We start from the raw sequence: 8,609 nt of genomic DNA, 5'->3' as shown, positions 1-8,609 counted from the left end.
GGTCACATTTTAACCGTACAGAAAAAAAAAATGACTTCATTAAATTCTAAGTTACATATTTATGTTGTTGCTTGTGAACAGACATTCCATCTGTAGTCATAGCCTATATGCAGACTTAAAGCAATTTGCCTTATCTGAAAACTAACATCTAAGTAACAAAAACTTTTTGGAATACTGTAGGCACCTTTTTTCTACTCAAAACCGTGCAGTGTTCAATAAGACATGTAATCCCTTTTAGGCTGAATAAAACTAAGTTAAAGAGCTGTGTAAGAATGCATATGCACAGTGATTCAATAATCACTGAGGATTTGCTTGGGACAAATAAGGTGGTTTTATAAATGAAGATGCACGCTATGGTCATCTTTGAAGAAAGGAAAGTCAGCTCTCTGATGTAGAAAGCTTTCCTCATTGATTACTTGCAATGCTCCAAGTTTTCAATTTAAGTTCAGCTTTCAATGTCTTCTGTTTTTTTCTCCTTCGACAGACCATGTCTAGAGCCATGGATTGCTCCTCATTAAAATTTGCATATGAAACCGTATTGATTTTTGCTGTGAGTTCCTCAATGGCGTTCAAAGCTGTTAGTGCCCAGTTAAAACTCATTTATATGAAACCCCTTATTTTTCCCCAGATGATCTCTCGCAGAGCAGATGGTCATGGGGGGTATCATTGCTGGACAGTGGGCTCAGGCACGGCCCCATTAGTAGAGGTCATGTGACTTGTGTACAGCACAAACATGATGAAGTGTGCCACAGAGTGAATCTGTACAAATATATCAATTGAATAATGAACAAATGAGTGTCGGGGGATGGGAGGCCATTTGGGGAGCACTTATCGAGCCCTTTGTGTTTAATTTGTATTATATTAATTTATTATAATCTATATATTTTTTCATTTTCTTTTGGCTTTCATTAAAATAACCCCCTTAGAAATTTGCACATATGTACCCTTTTAGGGTGGGTGGCGCGGTGGTGCAGTGGGTAACATTGTCACTTCACAGCAAGAAATTTTGCCTGGGCCTTTCTGTGTGGAGTTTGCATGTTAAATGGTCCAAGATCATTTCCGTATGGGTTTCTTTTGGGTAATCTGGCTTCCTCCCACGGTCCGAAAACCTGCCAATTGGTAGGCAAATTGGAGACTCTAAATTGTCCATAGGTTTGAGTGTGTGAGTGAATGGTGTGTGTGCCCTGTGATAGATTGGCGGCCTGTCCATGGTGTATTCCTGCCTCTCGCCCAATCCACACTGGGATAGCCCTGCCCAGGATAAGTGGGAATAGATAATGGATGGATTGACCCTTGTAGGACTAGTAATTTTATGATTGTCGGAATTTGTGTTCCATAATAGTATTTTTAAATGACAGTTATTACTAGGCTTTGATAAGCTTCTAGAAATTCCAATAAACATCAAACATATTCTATGTTTTTGAGAAGTACTTTTATAATTGGTTAGTACTATGCCTTGCCTTGATGCTGTCTAGAGCTCCAGATCCATTATCCGGCTCCTCTAAACTGCACTATTCTGAACTATACCATTTGATCTTCTATTATTCCTGTTAGCTTTCACCTCAGCTGTAACCTGCTCAATCCAATTTATTTGCTGTCTGGTAAACTACACCAGGCTGGCCAGTGGAGGATGAGCTCCCCCTCCATAACCGGGTTCCTCTTGAGATTTCTTCGCATTGGGGAGTTTTTTCTTGCCACTGGGAGTTTTTTTTACCTTATGTGCTATTTGTGGGTTCAGGCCTGGTGTTTGCTGTGTGTGCTTTTTGCTCTGTCTCTTGCCTTGCTACACTGTAAAGTGTCTTTGTGACAGTTCTCTGTAAAAAGTACTATACAAATAAAATTGAATTGAATTGAAGTTCTAATTTTACTTTCATTGAATTCCCCTTTGGGCAGACTGATAATATCTATATAACAGAAGAAATCATGTAAATTAAGTTAATCTAATCTACTGTATTAAAAAGAGAAACCAAAAACTCAATTTACTGAGGCTTCAGGGAATGCAAGCAGTGATGCCCACTGCACTTCATTAATTGAAAGTCAATTTGTGAAACAGATGGCAGGATTTAAACATCTCTCATAATCTTCTTACCCCAAACCCAGTTTCTACAGTGACCTGGTGATGGAGTCAAAAAAGGTTAACATATCACTTCAGTGCGAATTGTGACCTGAACCTATTGTTATTTTCATTTGTAAGTCATTTTAAATTGATCACTTTAATAACACGAATGGCTCATTTTCCGTAGAGCTCTTAAACCAATAGTTTTGGACAATCTTAATGTAACAACAAATTACATTGTATAGACTATGGATGATAATGAATAAGGGAAGGGTGGCATGGTGGTGCAGTGGGTAGCACTGTGTTCTCACAACTAGGTCCTTGGTTCAAATCCAGCCTGGGCCTTTCTGTGTGATGTTTGCATGCTCTTCTCGCATGGGTTTCTTCTGGGTACTCTGGTTTCCTCCCACAGTCCAATGACATGCAGGTAGATTGCAAATTGGAGACTCTTATTTGCCCATAGGTTTGAGTGTGGGAGTAAATCATGTGTGCCCTGCGATAGATTGGCAGCCTGTCCAGGGTGTATTCCTGCCTCTCTCCCAATGCGTGCTGGGATAGGCTCCAGCGCCCCCGGTGACCCTGCCCAGGTTAACCATGGATGGATGAATAAGGAAAACATCTAATGGCAAAGCATAATAATTAATTCAAATGGTTCATGTCTCTTTCAGGATTAATTACTTTATTGTGCCACTTTTAACTTTGTTCCATTTAATTTGCATGTAAAAAAGTAATTGGTAGTCTAGATTTAGTTCTTGGACTTTCTGTTCTTTTTGGTAATAAAGAATGCAATTAAGAATGCAAATACAGTAGGCTAACAACATGTTACTTTGTAGCATAGCATTCATTACAGCAGAACTATTACATTGCTCAACCTGGCAAAAGCTTGTATTTTACTCCATACCTCAGGGCAGAACTAAAAAAAAAAGAACCAAACAATATAGCTGTTCCACAGTTGCGATAATGATTCTTACCTGCAGCATCATTTCCACAACTCACTCTTCCACATACCTCATGCCGTATTGGTTCAGTCAAGCTGGGTCTTGTTGGACTGTATCCCTTGCTTCACAATAACCAAAACAAGCTCACTCACTCCAAGACTGAAACAGACTGTTCTGACATACCACTCACCGTTTTTTCTGTGAATCAGCTGTATCCTTGCTTGTTCTTTTGGTTGATAATCTCATTCTTAGTACCAAAATTGTTATATATATATATATATATATATATATATATATACACACACACACACACACACACACTAAAAGTCAGGCCATTATAATGTATAGTTCATGACATAGAACATACAGTATATCTAATACACGCATATGAAGTATAGTTTATATTTGTGTTTGTTTTTTTTTGTTTTTTTTTAATTGTTTTTTTTTCCTGAAATCAGTTTGAAAAACTTGTGCCAAAGGACAAAGGGGAAGAAAAGCAGAAAACAGAGGAAGAAAAAAACACCTAGCAGATACATACAGTGCTGCCTCTGTCCCCACAGCTCCATGCAACATGTGACACTCATATGAGCACGCCCCACACCGAGGAGCCCGGACGAGCTACACATTACGCTGCATTTTTCACTCAGCAGACACCTTGAGGGTGGCTTACTCTCACAGAACCAGCTTTGCTTCTACAGTTATGCCTGGGGTCACATTAAGCACATTGTTCTAGGGCATAAGAGTACTGTTAATTCCAAGGATTGGAACCTACAATTTTTACACAGTATAATGCGCTGCTTCTTGTTTAGGCTATGCCATATCAAATCCATTTTTTTTGTGAAGATACAAACCAAGAGATCTAAACAAATGGAACAGTACCATTATCCTTTTTTGTTGCCAGTTTAATTATTGTGTTTTTTTTTTTGGTGTTTTTGTGGACATGGCTTTATCTTCACAACCCAAATGACATCAGTTCTTATGGAAACATGGTTTTCTGCCCCATATTAAAATTGTCAAGCATTAAAAAAAAAATTCTCAGAGAGCACATTGTTAGGTGTAGTCCACTATTCAAAATTTTGTTGTGCATTTAACCAGTACTGGACTCTACATCCCATCATCCCACACTAGCCCTCTCTGTAATTGCTCCCAAAATAGCACTCCACTTCCAAGAGCATACCACAATCATGTTCAAAGTGATAAACCATTGTTTATTATGCGTCTTTACATGCACTCGTCAGAAACAAGTAAAGCATTAATTGTTTTTGTAATAATAGAGTCTTTGAAATATGGATGGTTTTCAAAGAGCTGTCCACCCTACATGTGAAAATTTACATGTCCTAATGATTGTATTCACACAGACTCTCAACTTCACACACTTAAAAATAGACACAAGAAGTCATTCGCATGCAGATCTTATAAAATACAATGGTTCGCCTTCATTACTGTTCAGATCATTAAAACACGAAATTGTTTGAAATCTTTGAGACTTGGCTTTTGATTGTGCTCAAAAAACAAACATCAAAAGGTGTAATGGAGCATCACCATACATTCACTAAATATTGATGAGATACTCAACAAATTGATTGCTTTTTTGTTTTGTTTTAGAAAGATGTGCAATGCATTTGGAATTTCAAGGGTAAACTATAACTAATGATAAATGGACTGCATTTATATAGCGCTTTTATCCAAAGCGCTTTACAATTGATGCCTCTCATTTACCCATTCACACACACACACTCACACACCAACGGTGAAAGGCTGCCATGCGAGGTACCAGTCAGCTCGTTGGGAGCAATTAGGGGTTAGGTGTCTTGCAATTAGGGGTTAGGTGTCTTGCTCAGGGACACTTCGACACGCCCAGGGCGGGGGATCGAACCGGCAATGAAGCTATGTCACCCCACAGATGTAACAAAGATAAATGCAGATCAAAGTTCAAACGGAATAGATGTTCTGATAAGGTTGTCACGAACCATCAACAATATAAAATAAAATCCACAGGCACAAAATGGTACAGACGATTAACTAATTGGTTTAATTAAGCCAGTGGAATGGTTGGAGCAAAATTCTCATGCAAAAAGTCATCCATGATCTCGGTGTGGGTCTGACGCCCATGTTTCAGGTGACTGATGCAGTATTATCTTCACTTTTTCTGTCGGTAATAAAGTGAGGTGAGCCTGGTCCTGAAGAAAAAAATGTAGTCTGTAAATGTGAGTGACTGTATCGCTGCATTTGCGGCTGCTGGTTAGACATTAACAATTTGTGAGGGGTTTATCATTGGGGCTATTGATGCTCTCTGTTTACTATTCTCTGTTCTTTTACAGAGCAGAGATCAGAGAACGGATATATGATTGGGCCCCAACTTCCATCCCGGGCTGTTTCAGTGGATTTCAGTCTTACTGACTGCCTGTCAGTCACTTGTGATGTCATAAAACTGATCTTTGCAGCACAGTTTGACTTTTACAGACTGTTGCTGTGTAATGCTTGGCATGCAGAATGAGAATGAATATAAATAAATTAATACATTTTTTGAAAAATATGGCATTATCTCCTCAAAACTGGCATTGTCAGGAAAGTGTGTCGACCACACAAAGCCGTTTCAAGCAAATGTGTTAACAACCCACAGAACTAGCTTTATCTCCCAACTCTGTACTATGTATTAACTTTGTTCAGTTTTATAAATTAGCCATATGTTCTCAAACTCATCTTTTGGTGTTAAATTGCATAATGTAATCCTGGTCAATCGTTGGCAGCCTAGATAATAATAATGATGTCAAACTGATAATGGAATCATCCAGTGGTGGCATTTCCAAGGGGAATGTGTAACAAACTGTTCATGATCATTGGATATGTTCTCATTTTTTCTGTTGACTGTAAAACTAAAAAAGTACCTGCAAATAATTAAAAAACTGTTTTAATTGTTTGGATCATAGAACAGGAAATACTACCAGTAGAATGCAGGAATTGTCATAGTAACATTTTTTTGTTAATGCAAGGTACACACCCTCAATTTATTGCAGTAAAAATCCAGTTGTATGAATGGATGCTATGTAAAAAATGAATGCTATGTTGTTTATCTAAGCAAATCAAATGGTTAGCTCAACTCTGCATTGTACTAATAAGCTGTCAGACTTGACAGACAGAAGACATCCCTCCTCTTCAGTTCAGCATGAGGGTCAAAGGTCAGTGTTAGAGGGATGGTGGAAGCATGGGAGGTTTCTCTTTGTGTTTGGCCGGTTTATTTGTTTGAGACTGCACCAGACGTTCAGAGAGCAGTCAGCCATAGTGATAAGGGTGTCATCTGCCGCCCTATCAGTTTACTCACAGATGTCAACATTGACAGCGGGCATTCCTCTTCGATGCCATGTCTGAAACAGAGATCCGAAGTGCAGTTTGATGACATCAGCAATACCTGATCTGTTGACAGAAGGCTCTTCTTTTTTGAAGATAAAAAGTCATTAGTCATTTTAAGTCATTATCTTTAAAAATAATTAGCTTTTGTGTTCAGCAGAGGTTTTTGATAGGGCCTAACAGTGAGCCGTTGATGACATAAGTGTACGTGGCACACGCCGGAACTTCTGTCTGCCACATTGTTAAGCACTGTGTCCAACCTACGCGCGTGATTAAACCTGTCTTTCTTGCGAGGTAGGGTGCATGTGCATATGCAAAGACTGGCACGAACATTGATACATTCCATCTGTAATGTTTATGCTTTGGTTTGTAAATGAACAGCATCAATTCGCACAAAATTCTTTGTCACTGTATTTCTTTATTCCATGTCCTCAGTATTGAAATTAATTTGAATAAAGTACTTGGGGGGAGTGTATATGTACTGCAACAAATTTAAGATGACAGTACAAGCCGCCGATGAAGAGTGTCAGAAAATATTCTGTGATGTGTGATATGCACATGCTCAAGATGTGGCTGTCCAACGGTCGTAATCTTATTTTGAATTCATTGCAGATGTGAGTATTGTGAATGAGGTATATACTCTTCACACTACACAGTAGCGACAATATTGGGAACTATGACTCGGGTAAATTTCCAAGCACCTAATTCCCCACTAAAAGTGTGCCCGGTCACTCAAACAGTGTGGCAGCATGGCAAGATAACATCTCATGACTACGGTCCAGAAAAGAGCTTGCAAGAGCAAGGCCAGGGGCAATATCCCCGGAGGAACGAGTCCTAGACAGAGGACGTGTTTGTTTGGATAGTGTTTTTATGGGAAAGCTCCGATGAGGCGACACAAATACATGATCACATGATGCAATGTCATTTCATGGTGAGTGTCTCTTTCACATGCAAGTTATTGATCTGCAGAAGTTTTCCCGGCTCTCAGGAACTCTCAGGAGAATGTCCGTGTCCAGAAATAAGCTTGGATGAGTAGCCAAAATGAACACTTCTCTTTTCTCTCTCTTTCTACATGTGCGCTGTGCTTTCTAAATTTGTTTGCGTTGGTTATTATTTGCCATCATAAACTGGCAAGCTTCGCATTAAACATTTAAAATGCACAGCTAGAAACTGAATGGACAGATGCTAGAAAGAAAATAATGAACAGTGTCACTAGAATTGTCTTCCTGTCACAGATTTCACTGATAGCGGGAGTGACGAGGTCAAAGTTCACGAAGTCAACCATTGCTATGGCGACCCATGCAGAGTCACGCCGGTGTGAAAGCTATCAGGGGTGCGGTCAGTCTCTCCGCTTTGCTCTGGCTCACGCCCACTTCATCTCTTGACTCCAAAACTATATCCCTCCTTTCCAAGACCTAATCCGTAGATAAGTCCCTAATGCCCACGGGTGGCAGCATGCGCTTAACCCCGACCCAATCCGATTGCAGCCCAGCAAATATTTCAGAATGGGGTTCCCCAGGTCTAGAGGCCATAGAAAATGGAGGCAAAGAGGGGAGAAATTCATCGCTTCCGCACTGAGACAAAGGAGAAAGGTATGGAAAAGAAGGCCCCGTATGTAGGTGGAAAATCCCTTCGAATGACTGGAGAATCTCCAGCACTGACCTGATTTAGATTCACTGGTTGCCTGTTCCATTTCAGGCCTCCTGTTATTTAATTATTTTGTTTTTATGTGAAAAACCAGGCACTTTCTAACACATATGCTCATCATTATGCCATTGGTTTCTTTGGCAAAAGTTTTAATCTGTGGTCAGAAGTTGATAGCTGGTGCTTCTTTAATGTGTTTTGAATTTGTTTCCACCAAACCACATCCTGTTTTTAAAAAATAATAAAAATGGTTTAATACGATGCAATCTTTTACACTTTCATCTCACTTGTGAGAAGCTACGTAGAAACAGTAATTCAGTCAAGAATCTAGCTGACAGCAAACCGTACATGGGAATCCAAGTAATGAGATCATGGGCATGCGCCCTACGGCAGCACTTATTTGATTGTAGCTTTGCATATCTAGTTCTAGTGGTGTTTGCTTACCACACTAAATGCTCTTTTGTGAGTCACCTTTGCCAAAATCATTTGCAGATATCACTAAATTGTAAATTGAAATGACACAATGTGGCCACAAGAGGGTAGAATTCACCTATGTGATGAATCAGAGTGTGATTTGCTGAGGTATGATGAGCCACTCAAGCAGATGCAGGTAGGTTAACCTC

This window comes from Anguilla rostrata, chromosome 7 (genome assembly GCF_018555375.3).
Source record: "Anguilla rostrata isolate EN2019 chromosome 7, ASM1855537v3, whole genome shotgun sequence".
Taxonomy (NCBI): domain Eukaryota; kingdom Metazoa; phylum Chordata; class Actinopteri; order Anguilliformes; family Anguillidae; genus Anguilla; species Anguilla rostrata.
This window is presented reverse-complemented; position numbering follows the sequence as displayed.